The following is an 18,118-nucleotide window of genomic DNA, read 5'->3' as shown; positions in this document are numbered from 1 at the left end:
GACTGCTTACCTCGCAACGTTACGATCGACCAAAACACGTGCTGGATGGGATAGAAACGCATTTGCAGACAGGAAAAGGAAGAGACCGAAATAAGTGAGTATGAAGAGCTAGACAAGCTGGTCGACAAGGGTAATGCTCGAAAATTCTACGAAAAAATGCGGCGGCTAACAGAAGGTTTCAAGACCGGAGCATACTCTTGTAGAACCCAAATAGGTGATCTATTACTGATGCCCAGAGCATACTTAAATTATGCAGGAAACACTTCTCCAACCTGCTGAATGGCAGTGAATTCATATCGCCAGGAGAAGGCGAACCTGATTCCCCAATCGATGACGATGGAGCAGACGTTCCATTGCTCGACCACGAAAAAGTTCGGATAGCAAATACCCAACTGAAGAACAACAAAGCGGCGGTGGCTGATGGATTGCCGTCCGAGCTATTCAAACACCGCGGCGAAGAGCTGATAAGGAACATGCATCAGCTTCTTTGTAAAATATGGTCGGACGAAAGCAGGCCCAACGATTGGAACATAAGTGTGCTTTGCCCATTCCACAAATAGGAAGATCCTAAAATCTGCGCCAACTACTGCGTGTGAAAGATTAAAGCTCGCCGTCATCAATCTGATTGGGCCTTATTAGCGTGGGTTTAGACCTGCAAGTCAACAACTGACCAGTTATTCTCCATGCGCCAAATGGTGGAAAAGACCCGTGAAAGGAAAATCGACACACGCCACCTCTTCGTCGATTTCTAAGCTGCTTTTGACAGCACGAAAAGGAGTTGCCTTTACGCCGCGACGTCTGAATTTGGTAAAACTAATAGGGCTATGTAAACTGACGTTGAGCAACACTAAAAGCTCCGTCAGGATCGGGAAGGACCTCTCCAAGCCGTTCGATACCAAACGAGATTTCACACAAGACGACTCTCTTTAGTGTGACTTCTTCAACCTTCTTCTGTAGAAAATAATTCGAACTGCAGAACTAAACCGAGAAGTTAAAATATTAAATAATAGCGTTCAGCTGCTGACGTATGCTGATGATGTTGACATCGTTGGCCTTAACAATCGCACTGTTAGTTTTGCTTTCTTCAGAATGGAAAAGGCAGCGAAGCAAATGGGACTGGTGGTGAACGAAGGCAAGACGAAATATCTCCTATCATCTAACAAACAGTCGTCGTACTCGCGACTAAGCAACCACGTCACTGTTGACAGTCATAACTTCGAAATTGTAGATTATTTCGTCTATTTAGGAAACAGCATCAACACCAACAATAACGTCAGCCTCGGAATCCAGCGCAGAATTTATCTTGCCAACAGATGCTACTTCGGACTAAGTAGGTTGAGGAGTAATCCTGCTATATATCGCAGAGGCATGGACGATGATAACAACTGATGAGTCAACATTGCGAGTTTTCGAGAGAAAAGTTCCTCGAAAGATTTATGGTCCTTTGCGCGTTGGCCACGGCGAACATCGCATTCGATGGAACGATGAGATGTATGAGACATACGACGACATTGACATAGTTCAGCAAATTAAAAAAAGCTAAAAACTAAAAAGGCTACGCTGGCTAGGTCATGTCGTCCGCATAGACGAAAACACTCTAGCTCTTAAAGTATTCGAGAAGCGGAGGAAGAGGAAGACCTCCGCTCTGTTGAAGGGACCAGGCGGAGAAGGACCTCGCTCCGCTTGGAATCTCCAATTGGTGCCTCCATGCGAAAAGAAGAACCGAATGGCGTGCTGTTGTGATTTCGGCTATAACCGCGTAAGCTATTTCCACGCCAGTAAAGAAGAAGAAGAATATCTCTTTTTAGATTTTTACTTACATATCCTCAATGTTCTGATGAAATAGTTGTCTGCATCGGAGATTGTGGTTGTCTTCGTTAGTACGAATCATCAACCGATATGCGTGGATGTTCAGAGCACTAACTGTCTTCATCAGTTCTTCACTTTCAAATGATTATATTTATGAGATAAACAGAATTCTTGACTTATTGTAAGATAACCTACAAGTTGTATTTGTAGTTGGGTTCCTTTGTTGTATGCGTATGTCTCGACGTTCACATGGGTCACCAGCCATAACAACTGTATCTTCATTAACAGTTGGAACATTATATTATATGTGCCTGCGTGCTCTTCATAGGGAACTTTGTCTGTTTTAATGACAATGACGTACTTGGCGTTTTGCAGTCCGTTAGAAATGGTCTGAACAATTGGACCAATTGGTTAAGGTTTTACAAAAACGTTTCCAATATGTCCACAATTTCTCGTTCCTCCATCTGCTCTATATGGTTGTAAGCGCAGCGTTTATGTGATGGTTGCTCCTCATTTCCCATAAAATAAATTTGTAAAAATTTTGGATCGACATCAGCTAAAAGTGTTTTTAAAGTCTGCGGTGGTATATTAGCGGTGGTATTGAAACTTTCCCAGATGCGCAACACAAACCAGCTGATTCAATTTTGTACTTGAAAGCATGATAATGTTGACCCTCTTTGTCCATACGAGGTGTGCTCAAAAAGTATCGCGAAACATTAGTTTCTTATTGAAGCTGAAATTTGAATTAATTAACTAAAAAAATTTATTGTAACAAATTTTGGGTAAAAAACGTGTTATGTTATTTCTTTCCTTTATTATTTAATGTTTTTAAAAATTCTTCTTCTTTACTGGCGTAGACACCGCTTACGCGATTATAGCCGCGTCAACAACAGCGCGCCAGTCGTATCTTCTCTTCTCTACGTGCCGCCAATTGGATATTCCAAGCGAGGCCAGGTCTTTCTCCACTTGGTCCTTCCACCGGAGTGGAGGTCTTCCTCTTCCTCTGCTTCCCGCGGCGGGTACTGCATCGAATACTTTCAGAGCTGGAGTGTTTTCATCCATCCAGACAACATGACCTAGCCAGCGTAGCCGCTGTCTTTTAATTCGCTGAACTATGTCAATGTCGTCGTATATCTCGTACAGCTCAACGTTCCATCGAATGCGATATTCGCCGTGGCCAATGCGCAAAGGGCCATAAATCTTTCGCAGAACTTTTCTCTCGAAAACTCGCAACGTCGACTCATCCGTTGTTGTCAACGTCCAAGCCTCTGCGCTATATAGCAGGATTACTCCTCAACCTACTTAGTCCGAAGTAGCATCTGTTGGCAAGATAAATTCTGCGCTGGATAAATTCTACTCTTATAAAAGATTGTACCTGCTCGATTCAGTTCTGCAGCTCTAATAATTTTCTCCAGCAGCGGATTGAAAAAGTCGCACGATAGGGAGTCGCTTTGTCTGAAACCTCGTTTGGTATCGAACGGCTCGGAGAGGTCCTTCCCGATCCTGACGGAGCTTTTGGTCCCGCTCAACGTCAGTTTACACAGCCGTATTAGTTTTGCGGGGATACCAAATTCAGACATCGCGGCATAAAGGCAGCTCCTTTTTGTGCTGTCGAAAGCAGCTTTGAAATCCACGAATAGGTGGTGAGTGTCGATTCTCCTTTCACGGGTCTTTTCCAAGATTTGGCGCATTGTAAATATCTGGTCGATTGTTGATTTACCAGGTCTGAAGCTGAGCCACACTGATAAGGCCCAATCAGTTTGTTGACGGTGGGCTTTAATCTTTCACACAATACGCTCGATAGAACCTTGTATGCGATGTTGAGGAGGCTTATCCCACGGTAGTTTTCGCAGATTGTGGGGTCTCCTTTTTTATGGATTGGGCATAGCACACTTAAATTCCAATCGTTGGGCATGCTTTCATCCGACCATATTTTGCAAAGAAGCTGATGCATGCTCCTTATCAGTTCTTCGCCGCCGTGTTTGAATAGCTCGGCCGGCAATCCGTCGGCCCTGCCGCTTTGTTGTTCTTCAGGCGGGCAACTGCTATTCGAACTTCTTCATGGGCGGGTAATGGAACGTCTGCTCCATCGTCATCGATTGGGGAAACGGGTTCGCCTTCTCCTGGTGTTATGTGTTCACTGCCATTCAGCAGGCTGGAGAAGTGTTCCCTCCATAATCTAAGTATGCTCTGGGCATCGGTGGCTAGATCACCTTTGGGGGTTCTACAGGAGTATGCTCCCGTCTTGAAACCTTCTGTAAGCCGCCGCATTTTTTCGTAGAATTTTCGAGCATTACCCCTATCGGCCAGCTTATCAAGCTGTTCGTACTCACGCATTTCGGCCTCTTTCTTCTTCTGTCTGCAAATGCGTCTCGCTTCCCTCTTTAACTCTCGGTATCTATCCCATCCCGCACGTGTTGTGGTCGATCGTAACGTTGCGAGGTAGGCAGCCTGTTTTCTCTCCGCTGCGACACGGCACTCCTCGTCGTACCAGCTGTTCTTTTGCACTTTCCGAAAACCAATAGTTTCGGTTGCAGCTGTACGTAAGGAGTTTGAAATGCCGTCCCACAGTTCCCTTATACCGAGTTGTTGACGAGTGCTCTCAGAGAGCAGGAGTGCAAGCCGAGTAGAAAATCTTTCGGCTGTCTGTTGTGATTGCAGCTTCTCGACGTCGAACCTTCCTTGTGTTTGTTGGCGTGCGTTTTTTGCTGCATAGAGGCGGGTGCGAATTTTGGATGCAACAATATAGTGGTCCGAGTCGATGTAAGGACCTCGGAGCGCACGCACATCTAAAACACTGGAAACGTGTCTTCCGTCTATCGCAACATGATCGATCTGGTTGGTGGTTTTTCGATCCGGAGACAGCCAGGTAGCTTGATGTATCTTCTTATGCTGGAATCTAGTACTACAGATAACCATATTTCGGGCCCCGGCGAAATCGATCAGCCTCAACCCATTTGGGGATGTTTCCTCGTGGAGGCTGAATTTACCGACCGTAGTGCCAAAGATACCTTCTTTGCCCACCCTGGCGTTGAAGTCGCCAAGCACGATTTTGACATCGTGGCGGGGGCATCTCTCATAAGTACGCTCCAAGCACTCATAAAAAGCATCTTTGGTCACATCGTCCTTCTCTTCCGTCGGGGCGTGGGCAGGCACGTAGCCAGAGGGGGGGCTAGAGGGCTGAAGCCCCCCCCCGAAACAAGGAAATTTTTTAAATAAATCTCAAATAAAAAAAATTTATCACTGACTGAATCTTTTGAAACTCTTATACACAACTCAGCTCAAACCTATAACAGTCGTACGCAACTACACTAGACGGTGACTGAAAACTTATCAAAAGTCATACTTAAGCGTTGTACAGATCTCGATCTTGATATGGCGAAGTTGGTTGGACAGGGATATGACGGAGCAGCAAACATGTCAGGGCATTTAAGTGGAGTGCAAACCAGGATAAGACATCTGTATCCAAAAGCACGATATGTTTATTGCGCTAGTCACCGATTGAACCTTGCGCTTTCTAATACTATGTCATTACCTTCATTACGGAACTGCCTTGGTATTGTCAATGAAATAGCAAATTTATTTAGAAACCATTCAAATGCAAACACAACTTTCCAGGACGTTATACAGAAGCACGCACCAGAAAGCAAAAAAAGACGACTTGTTCGCCTTTGTGAAACAAGGTTTATAGAAAGGCATGAAAGCATTATAAGCTTTGTGGAGCTTTTCAAATTCATTGTACTAAGTTTGGAAATAATTTCGAGTAAAACATGGTCCATTTCGTCTAAAGCATCAGCCTTCTTAGCAGCGGTTAGAGAAAAACCTTAGTCTATTCGTCTGTGAGCAATTGTTCAGCTTAACGCTGCCACTGTCTGTGCAACTCCAACAAAAATCTATGGATTTTGTATCAGCAATGAACCGAGCCAAAGAATTAATAAGAACTCTGCACCAGATAAGAGAAACAGCGGATGGTTTTTTAAACGATATTTTCCAAACAGCATCACAAATGTCTAAAGATCTTTTTGACACAGATCTTGTAGTGCCTAGAGTGACTTCGCGTCAAACTACTCGTGCTAATCCACCTTGCACAACCCCTGAAAGCCACTTCAGAGTTACAATATTTATTCCATGCGTTGATGCTCTGATTCAAAACATGACAGAACGTTTATTAGTGAATGAGGATATACATACTCTCGTCATTTCAAATTCTACTCCCAGGTTTTGCTGCAATTGATAATGCCGAAGAATTAAAAATTTAACTATTTACTTCGAGGAGCAAATATCAATGACAGCATTAAAATCAGAGTATCGATTGTGGTGTGCCAGCTTATCAACAATAGATCCAACCATAGAAGTGTTGAAATTACTGCAACATTGCGATGCAACGTATTTTAAAAATATTCACTACCTGCTTACAATTTAAGCAACTCTTCCAGTGACGACCGCTTCCTTTGAAAGAACTTTTTCAACCTTAAAAAGAATAAAAACTTTTACCACGCAGTGTGATGGGCAATGAGCGGCCTGAGTGCACTTGCTGTTAAACCCATTTACAACCAAGGAGTCAAAAAATAAGTTTATTTAAAATTTTCAGTTTTTTTATTGATTTATACCATCGCAGAGATGAACAAAAAATATTTTTTTTTTTTATTACATATACGAAAATTTTGCTGTACCCACACGAGTACAATGCTCAAAAGTGTATAAAATATTTATGAGTGGGCTATTTTAAAACAGTCCCGCTCCACGCACAAAGCAGTACCACATAGCTCGCAAATCTACCTGTTTCGTTTACGGCAGACTCTGCATCTAAGAGGCTTGAGGATTCTCTTGGAAAATGTGCTCCTCCAGCTGTAGAAACACTTGTACCTAACGCGCGCTTAGAATATCTTTTCAATGTTTAGTGTCGTAGGTAGTATCGTGTAATGTCACGTTGAAACTCAAGCAAATCTTTGGTACTATTATTCACGTCTTTGTACAGCTTCCAAGCGTTTACCATTGTGGAGCACATCATCGAAGTAAACAGCGGCCACCACCTTTTTTTGCCTCGAATCCCAATTTTGTATACATTTACGGCCTGATCATGTAGATCAACACCGCCCATACCGTGGTTGTAATTTGAAAGTAAATTTGGCTGAGGTATACTTATCTTTTTTTGTTCCAGTTTTGACCAACGCTTTGCGTATTTCAACGGTTCAACCGTATCAAAATTAGTTCCCATAGTTAGGACATTATTGACATCGACATCAGGAGGAATCATAACGATATCGACGTCATCTGCCTCATCATCATCCGCGATGTCAGCTAAAGCCTGTGAAAGTTGTTTATATCTCTTTCCATAAAAACACGAAGTGGAAATAGCCATCCTAACCAAAAGATACAATTTTTTATTTCACCTACACATTTTGCCATTGTACCTAAGCGGGTACACAACTTTTGAAAGGCACATACCTCAAATAAGAATAGGTTTTTCAAATGGGTTTTTTTTTGTAAAATTGATCTCTTTAGTCTTATCTCATACAACACACAATTTTAAAACTAACAACTGAGAGATAATAGCTCATCAACAGCAAAATAATGACTAAAGACACAAAATCACCCAATATGAAAAAACCGCACAGAAGTTGACACCACAAAAAGTACTGTTATGAATTCGCGTGAAGCGAATGTATTTTTTTTGTTGTTTCTAGGAATAAAAACTACGCATATGATCAAAAATTTGTGTGCAAATACTTAGCCCTGAGTTACGCCACATGCCTAAACTTGACTGATTTTCTGTACACAAGCGAGTACAATGGTTGTAAATGGGTTAATGCTGTGCACTGGGATATTAAAATAGATCCAGATGAAGAAATTAATGATATGGCAAACAAGAAGAAAAGAAAAATATTAATTATTTTACTTACAACTAGCAAATAATTTTAAGTAATATGTATATGAATTTATATTGTTTTTTTTTTAATAAACAGAAAATTTAAAGTTTATATATGTTTTTACTTCAGCCCCCCCCGAAATGAAAAGCTGGCTACGGGCCTGGGCGTGGGCGCAAATCAGCGATATGTTGAAGAACCTCGCTTTGATGCGGATTGTGGCTAGACGTTCATTCTCCGGAGTGAATGATAGTACTCGGCGACGGAGTCTCTCTCCCACCACGAATCCTACACCAAACTTGCGCTCCTTTATATGGCTACTGTAGTAAATGTCACAAGGACCTACTAGTCTCTGTCCTTGTCCCGTCCATCGCATTTCTTGGACGGCGGTGATGTCAGCCTTTGTCTTTACGAGGACATCTACCAGCTGGGCAGCGGCACCTTCCCAATTAAGGGACATAGTCCTTATTTCGTTTGCCATGGTCGTCATCAAAAGGGGGGTCTCTCATCCGAGGCTGTTGGTGTTTTTTCATTGGGGGGTGTTTTTTACGTGGCGGGTCCCAAACCCAGCGCACAACCCTATGCAGGGGATTTTTTGCCTTCTCACTTTAGCTCGCCTTCAAACGGATGTTTTTAGGCTACCCAGAAGATACTTGGTCAAAGACCGGAAGTCGTGAGCTGCTTGAGTCCTATGTAAAAGAATCGTTTCTGGCCACTCCCAAGTGAATGGCGATCAGACAACTTTCCTCACTTGCGTGAACTTCTACACATGACTCCATCCTCCAAATTAATAATTTTTAATAAGGGCAATAATAACAAAATTTCGTTATGAAATCAATGAGCTACACAAATTAATTTGTAGGCAAGAGTGGTTGTTAAAGAACGCACGTGTAAATTTATAAGAAAGGTATATATAATTACCTCTGCGAATGGAAGGCACCTTGCCGCGGTGCAGGGGCTTAGGCGCAAGGCACCCTCCGTGCCCCCAACCTGCGTGGCTGGTGCTAGTAGGCACTGCCCATGCGGGGTGTCGGATGCCGCATGCGTGCGCTAACCAAGAGCTACCACCTCCTAAAGTAGGGCGTTATGCGACTCGCATTCCCATTGGATAGTTTACAGTCAGGAGGTAAATTCGAATTCTAAATTCTAACGGAGCCTCCTTAACACCGGGCCGAATTGGGGAGTAACTGTGGCCTTACTGCGCCAAGGGGCTCTGGCATGGCGGATAACTCGGAACATCGGCAACAACTCAGGAAAACGGACTCGGACAACAGGAAGGACATCGGTGCAGCGGCAGGCAAGAGGGGTTAAGGAGCTAGGCGGAAGTTTAACTTCCTTGACGCTCTTTCGCCAGAGGAGCGGGCGCTGTTTGAGGAGCACGCCACGGGGGATGATGACGATGTGCCCTCTTGCAGCGACGCTCACCTGTAGAAAACACTTTCCAGAAGCTGGCCAACCCGGCGGGTGCGACGATTCGCATAGGAAAGGGATAAGCGGTTCAATCATGAAGTGATACCTGCGGTACCTCCGTGATGGGAAGACCCCGGAGGAAGCGGAGGCCCTAGCCAGGAATAAATACAAAGGGAGCAACGCATCCTCGGCAAAGGAGCACAAAAACGTGTCGGCTCGTGCGCAGGGCAGCGGAATCGGCAACCGAGGCCCGGTTAGCACCACCCTAACCGCAAGTCGCGGCGATAGCAAGGTATCGCCCGCGGACACGTATGCCCAAGCCGCAAAGCGGCCAAATTACGCCGCAGGAGCCCCCCAGCTCCAAAAGGTTGAGGGGCACAAATCTAAAGGCAGCTGGAGACCAACAATCTGGACCGGCTCCCCACCGGGTGAGGGAAGGGCGGCGCAGATATGCGGACGCTGTCAAGGGCATTCGCATGGCTGTGCTGCCTCTTAACTACCCGGCGGAGTCGCTGAAACCGAAGGAGCTCACCGGGCTCCAGGACCTCATGGAGGAGGTGTTTAGAGGGGAGGACTACGCGGCGTCCTTCCTGGGAGTAGAGTTTAGAGGAGGAATGCTGCAAGTGGATTGCATGGATGAGGCGTGCGCCGACTGGCTGAAGGGGTACGCTCCAAAGCTGGGAGGCTGAAAGGGCCATGTCCTTTGCGCGAAGAGGGCGGAAGATTTGCCAATGACGATGTTCCTCCCTTGGTGCGGGGACAAGCCCTACGAGTTCGCCTTGGGTCTGGTGAAAAGCCATAACTGGGGACTCAGCATCTCGTCCTGGCGCGTTGTTAGCCGCAAAATGGAAGAGATCGGAGAAATGAAAGGTTGGAGATTGTACCTGTACATCGACGACGAGTCGTACAGGTACGTATGGACAGCGAGCTTCCGCCTGTACTACAGGTTCAGCAGGGTGCAAGGGAGCTGCAACGCCTGCGACTCTCCAAAGCAAGGGCTCCGATAAGCAGGCAGTGTCTGAGGCAGACCCGGAGGTAGCAGAAATGCAGGTGGACGAAGTGTCGGAGTGGCCCTGCGGAAGCAGGATGGAGAAGGCAGTGCCAACGGTGACTACCGGCGTTCCCGAGGTCGGTCAGACAGCAGAGCTATCCTCCACGCAGGAGCTCCTCGACGGGTTAGGAGATCCTATGGATGGCAATATGATTAATGGCGAGGTAGAGGATCTGCCCTTCCTCGAAACCATTTTATAATGGCCGTCAATACGGAGATTGTCCAAGTGAACCTGCATCACGAGACTGCAGCCGCAGCGGTCATAACAAGTAGGTTCACAGCGGAGAAATTGTGCATACTGCTGATCCAAGAGCCTTGGGTGTACAGTAGAGGTCAAAGGACTCAAGACGGAGGCAAACAAGGTAATCTGGGATCTCTCTAGCGAGGGACCTAAAATTTGTATAGTTGTCAGGAATAACATTGATTTCTTCTGTATTTCAGAGTTCCTGACGCAGGACTTGGTGGCGGGGCACGCCAGGGACTTTGAAGGCAAGGCCTTCGTCCTGGCCTCAGCATACTTCCCGGGAGAGGCAGCTACAGCACCCCCGGAGGTGGTGGAAAGGCTGGTGGAACACTGCAGACGGCACAGGCTCCCCCTCATCATAAGATGCGACGCGAACGCTCACCACTCGGAATGGGTCAGTACCGACTGCAACATAAGAGTCGAGTGTCTATTAGAGTACATTGTAGGCAGCAATTTAGGAATAGAGAATGTAGGGTGTGAACCCACTTTCATAACTATAAGCAGGAGGGAGGTGTTGGACACCACCTTGTGCAATGAGCCTGCAAGCGGGCTGGTCTCGCAACGGAGAGTTTCGACGGAGCCCTCCTTGTCAGACCACAGGATTATAAGGTTCAAGCTAAAGGTAGAGGTTAGACAACTCCCCCCTAGACGCAACTCTCGGAAGGCGAATTGGAACGCCTTCAGGGATATAATAAGCAGTGAATTAAGCAGGAGGGGGTAGACTGATGATAGCGTTTCAGGCCTTGGGCTAGGGAATAGGCTTTCTGACCTGAACGGGGCTGTAATTAACGCTTATCGTGGCAGCTGCTCCCTAAAAGCGCCCACAGACAGACGAGACTGTCCGTGGTGGCCAAAGGAACTAGCAGACCTCCGGAAGAAGGTACGCAGCCTGTTCAACAGGGCGAAACGTACGGGAGTCTGGGCAGAATACCGGAGCTATCTCAGCTTGTACAATAAGGAGATTAGGTCTGCAAAGCAGGCTAGCTTCATGAGTTTCTGCGAGAATGTCGCCACTACACCAGAAGCGGCTCGGCTTCACAAAGCTCTGGCCAGGCGCACAAAGGACGTAGAGATAGCCATTTAACGTGACGACGGGACATTTACGACTAGTGCGGGGGGCAGAGCCATGGAGCTTCTGCGGGCGCACTTCTCGGAAACAGTTCGGGAGGACCACTGTCCACCCGTGATCGAACACAGGCCATGGATAGAAGCCGTACTGCGCACAAGGGTTGCTGAGACCACAGTAGGTGATAGCAGAATTCTTCTCGGCACAACAAGAGGCTGCCCACCAGGGGATCACCCCTTCTATGGGGTCTAGTCGTAGACGACCTGCTAACACTTCTAACAAACAATAGGATCCGCTGCCAAGGGTATGCGGATAACATTGTAATTATGGCAAAAGGCAAATAAGAAGACACTCTCTGAGACTTGATCCAAAAAGGTCTCAATCTAGCGAAAGGGTGGTGTAGGGAGGTCGAACTGAATATCAACCCCTCCAAGACGTCAGTAATCCTGTTTACGAGATGCAGGACCCTACCCGGTCTTAGGATTCTCTCACTGGAGGGCAATAAGATAGGGATGACCAACAGTGTCAAATACCTCGGGTTGATGCTAGACTCCACTTTGAGGTGAAAGCAGCACGTAAACCTGACCTTGGTCAAGGCGACAAAAGCCTTAATGGTGTGCAATCGGCTGGCAGGAAGGTCCTGGGGTTGTAAGCCAAGGATAGTCAGGTGGTTGTATACCATGATATTGAGACCGATAATCACATATGGAGCGGTATCCTGGGCCTCAGCAGCGTCGCAAACATCGGTTAGGACTAAGCTACAGAAACTACACCGGCTGGCCTGTCTCTGCATGACGGGCGCAATGCGCACCTGTCCAACGGCAGCACTGGAGGTTCTTCTTGAACTTACTCCGCTTCATTTGGTCATCGATCAGGTAACCAAACACACCCTTCTGCAAATAGCGGCAGAGGAGTGGGGAAAAGGTAAGGTAGTCTCATCCCAGAAGATGGAAAAGATAAATGGCAACTTACCATTGGCCCTATCAAAAAGGTGCTAGTGCTACCAAAAAGGTTAACCTCAGGAAAAAGTTTAAGGTTACCCTCGGCAACAAAGATGATTGGAACGACTCCAACCTCGAGATGTTGTTGAGGAACAGTACTATGAGGTGGTACACCGATGGGTCGAAAATGCCGGAGGGAATCGGCGCAGGGATTGTGGCTCTCCATACCCATGGGTGAGTTCCCGAGCATTTTCCAGGCAGAAGTATATGCCATAAGCCGGTGTATAGAAATAAACCTCCATCGCAACTATTGCAATGAGCGAACAGTCATTCTCAGCGATAGTCAAGCGGCGCTAAAGGCGATCTCCTCTTACGAGATCACATCGCTTCTAGTGCAGGAGTGTAGGGATAGGCTGAATAGCCTTGCGGAAAAAACTGGTGAGACCTGATCTGGGTGCCTGGTCACAAAGGTATAGCCGGCAACTAACGGGCGGACGAGCTCGCCTGCTCCACAGGCTCCACCAAGATGGTAGGACCCGAACTCTTTACGGGGGTGGATCCCCACACCATAAAGGAGCTGCTCCATGAAAAGGAAAGAGAAGGCAGGGAGAAGCATTGGCTACAAGCTCATAGTATGAGACACGCCAAGGTGCTAATGGGAGGATACAACTTGGAAAGGTTCAAAATTGTAATAAACAAACTTAGGCTGCTAGTCGCATGGTACACTGGTCACTGCAAGCTAAACAGGCATCTGTATAGCATGGGCCTATCAGCTTGTGCCAATTGCCGTTTCTGCGACATGGAGCCTGAAACCCCGGAGCATCTGGTGATTGACTGCACAGCAGTCTGTAGACGCAGATCTAAGACCCTTGGAGTGTTATTTCCGGATAGGGATCGCATTGCCTCGCTACTGCCAGGAAGTCTACTGGACTTCATTAATGGGCTTGGTCTAGGCGAGTCAATGTGAGTAAGGACACTTGTCTCAACAATACTATTTCAAGAGAACAGAACTTAATCGCTTTGCGGCTCACGCTATAATGAAGCTACAACATTTTTATACACCAGCAATCGTCATGCCGTTGCTCTCTTTAGTCAATTTGGCTTCCAACAACTTAGACTTCAAGCGACATCTCTCAAATATTAACACACGTTCGTATGAGTTATTTAGACATAGCATAAAATAGCTCTCTTATATCATTTGTAATAACAATTGATAATTTAAAACAAGTAAATTTACCTATTACTTAGTTTTTGGCTGAAAAATGATCACTTTGAACATAATATTTATTAATATTTCTTTGAAATGAAAGGTATTAGTATGGTAACAACGAAATTTTGTACATACAACATAGGCAGCTTTGTTATTATGTGTACATACCGGCCATTGTTATGTCGCTATGTTGTATACATAGATCACATGAAGGAAGTCCATGCGAAAAAATCATTAAAGGCAAATACTACTTATTCTACTTGTGGGTGTTGGTGAATGATATTAACATGCGTATCCACTAAAACTATTTATTTATTTATTTATTTAAAAATTGTTCAGAAATATTGTACATTATAGGTTTTCCATACAGCAATGTTTTGCAATCGTTAAACCGCGAGTATTTTGAGAACGTGTTTTTATAAAAAAGTAATTTTGGCTTCTGATGCTAAATTCAACTCCTAGAGATGCCATATCAAAAACGAAAAGAAACAATAAGCAATCATCAGATTCTATAACGCTGGTTACAAGTTCAATATTTTTATATAACCCGCGATCACGAATGGCAATATTTATTGAACGTTTATTATGCAATATTAACATATTGAGGGTTTTCGATATTTGCCGGAATTACATGTGCAGAATTCTGCGTGTAGAAAAAAAATTTGTACTGATTTGACAGTTCAAATTCTGCACCTCAATGCAGATCTGCACGGCATGTGAAATTTGAATTTCTCTGCGCAGAGGCAGTGCTGACAACATTCAAATAATTAATTTTTGAGCAAAGTCCGGCAACATTTTAAATTGCGCTCAGCTGTTCAGTGAAAATAAACAAAAGATATAAAAAAATGGAAGAAAAATTGGTTGAATTTGTTAGCGAAAACCGTTTCCTATATGACAAAAGTCATAGGAATTATAAAAATAGCCACCTGAGGGACGCCAAATTTCAGGAGCTATCGGAGAAATTGAATATTCCAGGTAAATCTTTAATTTTATAACCTAACAGAAAATTTATATTTATTCATGTTTTGAATGTTTTTAGGTGAGAAGCTAAAGGCCCGTTGGCGGACCCTACGAGATAAATTTTACAAGGACTTAAAAAAGAGACCATCAGGAAGCGGCGTGTATTCGCCACACAAAAAGTGGAAGTAGATGGAGAGCCTAAAGTTTTTAAAGGACGTTGAAATGGACAACTTGAAGTAGGTTTTGTATAATCTTGTTTTATTTGTATGATTGTATTATTTATTATATATGCATTTTCAGCACACAAGGCAATTATGGCACCGTAACGACAGAAGGTGACGACTCCTTCCTCAGCGACTTTGGTGAATCCGCCTGTAGCAGTGTCAATTTAAATATATTTTCTCAATCACCGCAGACACAGACGCAGACACAGACACAGACTGGACGGAAACGAGGAATTTGAGGAATTACTTGAAAGCTCGAATAGAGACTTTCAAAGAGTGACGTCGTTAGCCGAGGAAATATTGGTCGGTGGCACGGAGTGATCCGCAACTCAATTATTTTTTGAAAGCCTTGCCAAGCAGGCGGAGGGAGCTAATTTAAATAGTCTGGAAATGTCGGAGTTACAACTCCAAATTTCTCAAACTTTCCACCAATTTTTTGTGAATCGTAGAAAATAAGTTTTTCATTAACATCTTTTATAATATTTATCATTTTAAAGAAAAGCCCATTCATTTCAAATATATAAAAAAGTACAAAGGTATTTATTTATTTTGTAGTTGTTGTTTTTGTTATTTCAGCGCAAACAATTTTAAGGAATACAAATCCATACAGGTTACGTAGAACCGACATATTTATTTTATAATACATTTATTGAGTTATTTACCTATTTATTTATTAAGGAAGAGATAATTTTTAAGAAGCACTTCGTCTTGCGTTAGCGCTTGATAATATCGTACTCTGATGTAATGGCGCTAAAAATTGTCTCCACTGCCCTTCCATTAGAATGCCACTTTCATTTACGTGGCCAACGAAGTCGTTGGGACAGTAGAATTCGGCGTTATGGAACTTTACAAAATTATGTAAAATTAATGTAGCTCTAAATATGGTATTGGCATTTTCGGGAAACATATCCAAAGAATTATTGAGAACTCGCCATCTAGCCACTAAAATGCCAAATGTATTTTCAATTGTAACCCGCGCTCTGGATAAACATTTATTGAAGTGGTCTTTGTTTGCTTCCAAACATTTTCCCGGATATGGCCTCATCAAATGTTTTGTCAACGGAAAAGCAACATCTCCCACATAATAAAATTCATCCCAAATGGCATTATCGCACTAAGTGGAAGATTTTCTGCTTCTGGTAGGTTCATTGTTCCGTTTAATATTCTATTTCCAAAACCACTGATTTTTAACACTCCGCCATCACTTTGGCTTCCGTAAGTTCCAATGTCTACTGCGGTGAATGTATATTTGCTATCACAAACGGCTAACAACACAAGACTAAAATATTGCTTATAATTAAAATACAGTGATCCGGATTTTCGCGGACACTTGATTTGGACATGTTTGCCGTCAACAGCTCCTACAACATGAGGCATTCCTGTCTTGATGTAAAATGAATGGGCTATTTCCCTCCACTCATGTTCATTTGGTTGCGCCAAGTATATTCCTGAAAGTTCATCCCAAATGGCTGCGGATGTTTCCAATAAAATTTTGCCAATTGTTGATACTCCTACTCGAAAAGCCCAAGCCAACATCTGGCGGCAAACTCCATGGGCCAAATATCTATTGTAAGAGTTATTGAACATTTGTATTTATTTATTATAAAATTTACAAACAAAATGTACTTACACTAATGTTATTGCCAGGCGACATTCTGCTGGTATTGGACGACGTATATGAAACTGTTTTGCTATACGCCTTTTAATTAAGCTTAGAAGAAGCTTAAATTGATCCACTTTCATCCGAGTAGCCTTTTGTTCATCATCATTGTTTTTTATATAGATGAATAAATTATTGAAAAAACCATGCAGCTCTCTCTCATTTTCCGCATATATAGGAATCGTTCACACCCGTGTCTTCCACAAGCAAACGAGTCTTTATCACAGGTATGAAAAATGGTCCCAGTTCGCTAATAATTTGAACCACATCTCGCAGATACAAATTCCACGATTGGTAAACTATTCCCCCGAATACAAAGTGGAACTACATGGTTTCTGCGACGTCTCTGAAAAGGCATATTGCGTCACTATATATGTGCGCACTCAAATTGATACCGCGACTACAAGCCACCTACTAGTTACAAAAGCAAAAGTTTTACCTCTAAATACGCTAAGTCTCCCACGACTTGAACTCTGTGGCGCTCTGCTTCTAGCAAAACTAGCTTCCATTGTGCAGACCCACTTAAACATAGCGAAATACAAATAATATCTATGGTCCGATTCCGAGACCTAGTAGGATCAGCCACTTGGCGAAACGTAGCCAGTGCTGGCAATTCTGCTGATCTAGGTACAAGAGCGTGCAAACCATTGCTTCTCGCCACCCTTTGGTGGAACATAGCCTCCCGATTCTTGGCCACAATCGCCCATGCGCAACATACTTTCCCCAGAAAGTCGAAAAGTCGACACTTATCATACAACACTGGATGACACTGACATCCTTGAACGATTTTTATTGTTCCCTAAGCCCTCCGGGTAGTCGCCTATAGCGGCTTAAACTTAGGAGTATCTTACCCATAGTGCGATGCATTGACGCTCCAAGACTTACAAAAAGCAAAGGTCGCTCTTATCGCATCAACCCCAACGTCTTTCTTAAGCCGCGATATATCATTACTAAGAGAATCGAAGACGATTGATAAACACGACGATTGATAACAGCTTACTCTTAGTTCTAAACCCATTTCTAGACACGAAGGGTCTGCTTCGTGTGAATGGTCGCCTTGCTAACTTAAGCCTAACATATTGTTACGAATTTACTCTTGCTAGTTTACTTTGTTAGGTTCGTATCTCTGGATTGACAAATAAAATCAACAATGTTTAATTTAATTCAACAACTTTTTATTTCACAACTCGTCTACACTATAGCAGTTTACTCTTAGCACTGATTGATTACGTTGGCGCTGCCACGGCTTATATAGCCACGCACTTCTCGCTGATGCCGACGTGTCCTTCTAGAATATCGCGTCTGGAAATTACCAGAACATACGGCTATACGGCGCCAGACGCAAGCAGACAGTCGCGGCGCCAGACTCAGCAATTGTTTAACTAGACAAGCAGACAGTGCGGCGCCAGATGTCTATTGTTTCGACAAGCAGACAGCCGTGGCGCCAGATGTCTACAACAAGACAAATGCTATTCCATATACCTACAGCTATTGTTCATAATCAGGGATGCATATAGCAATACAAATAAAACTTAATACTACTTTTTGTAACACTGCCCTCCACTAAAGCCTAATCGTCCCGATTAGGCACAAATCCTCTTGAACCAAATGGGGCGAGCCTCTCCAAATGTACTACTTTCATTTTACATCGTGCTTTTCCATTTCTTTGTATGCGG

The 18,118-nt window shown here is 44.1% G+C and overlaps 1 protein-coding gene and 1 long non-coding RNA gene across 3 annotated transcripts in view; one reads left to right on the top strand and one right to left on the bottom strand.

Moving 5' to 3' along the window:
• Positions 1-13,910, bottom strand: part of LOC115066185 (synaptic vesicle 2-related protein) — a 795,221-nt gene extending 781,311 nt beyond the window's left edge. For both annotated transcript variants that reach the window (XM_049451314.1, XM_049451324.1), the window contains exon 1: positions 13,767-13,910. The gene's annotated coding sequence lies outside the window, so the exon portion shown is untranslated. The remainder of the gene's footprint in view (positions 1-13,766) is intronic.
• A 251-nt stretch (positions 13,911-14,161) lies between these two features.
• On the top strand, positions 14,162-15,321 carry LOC125777221 (uncharacterized). The gene is made up of 3 exons (XR_007422179.1): positions 14,162-14,573; positions 14,638-14,794; positions 14,859-15,321. It is a non-coding gene; the product is annotated as an uncharacterized LOC125777221 (long non-coding RNA).
• Positions 15,322-18,118: the final 2,797 nt, after the last annotated feature.

Source organism: Bactrocera dorsalis, chromosome 3, assembly GCF_023373825.1.
Source record: "Bactrocera dorsalis isolate Fly_Bdor chromosome 3, ASM2337382v1, whole genome shotgun sequence".
NCBI classification, from domain to species: Eukaryota; Metazoa; Arthropoda; class Insecta; order Diptera; family Tephritidae; genus Bactrocera; species Bactrocera dorsalis.
Note: the sequence above shows the minus strand (reverse complement) of the source record. Positions and strands in the feature narration are given on the sequence as shown.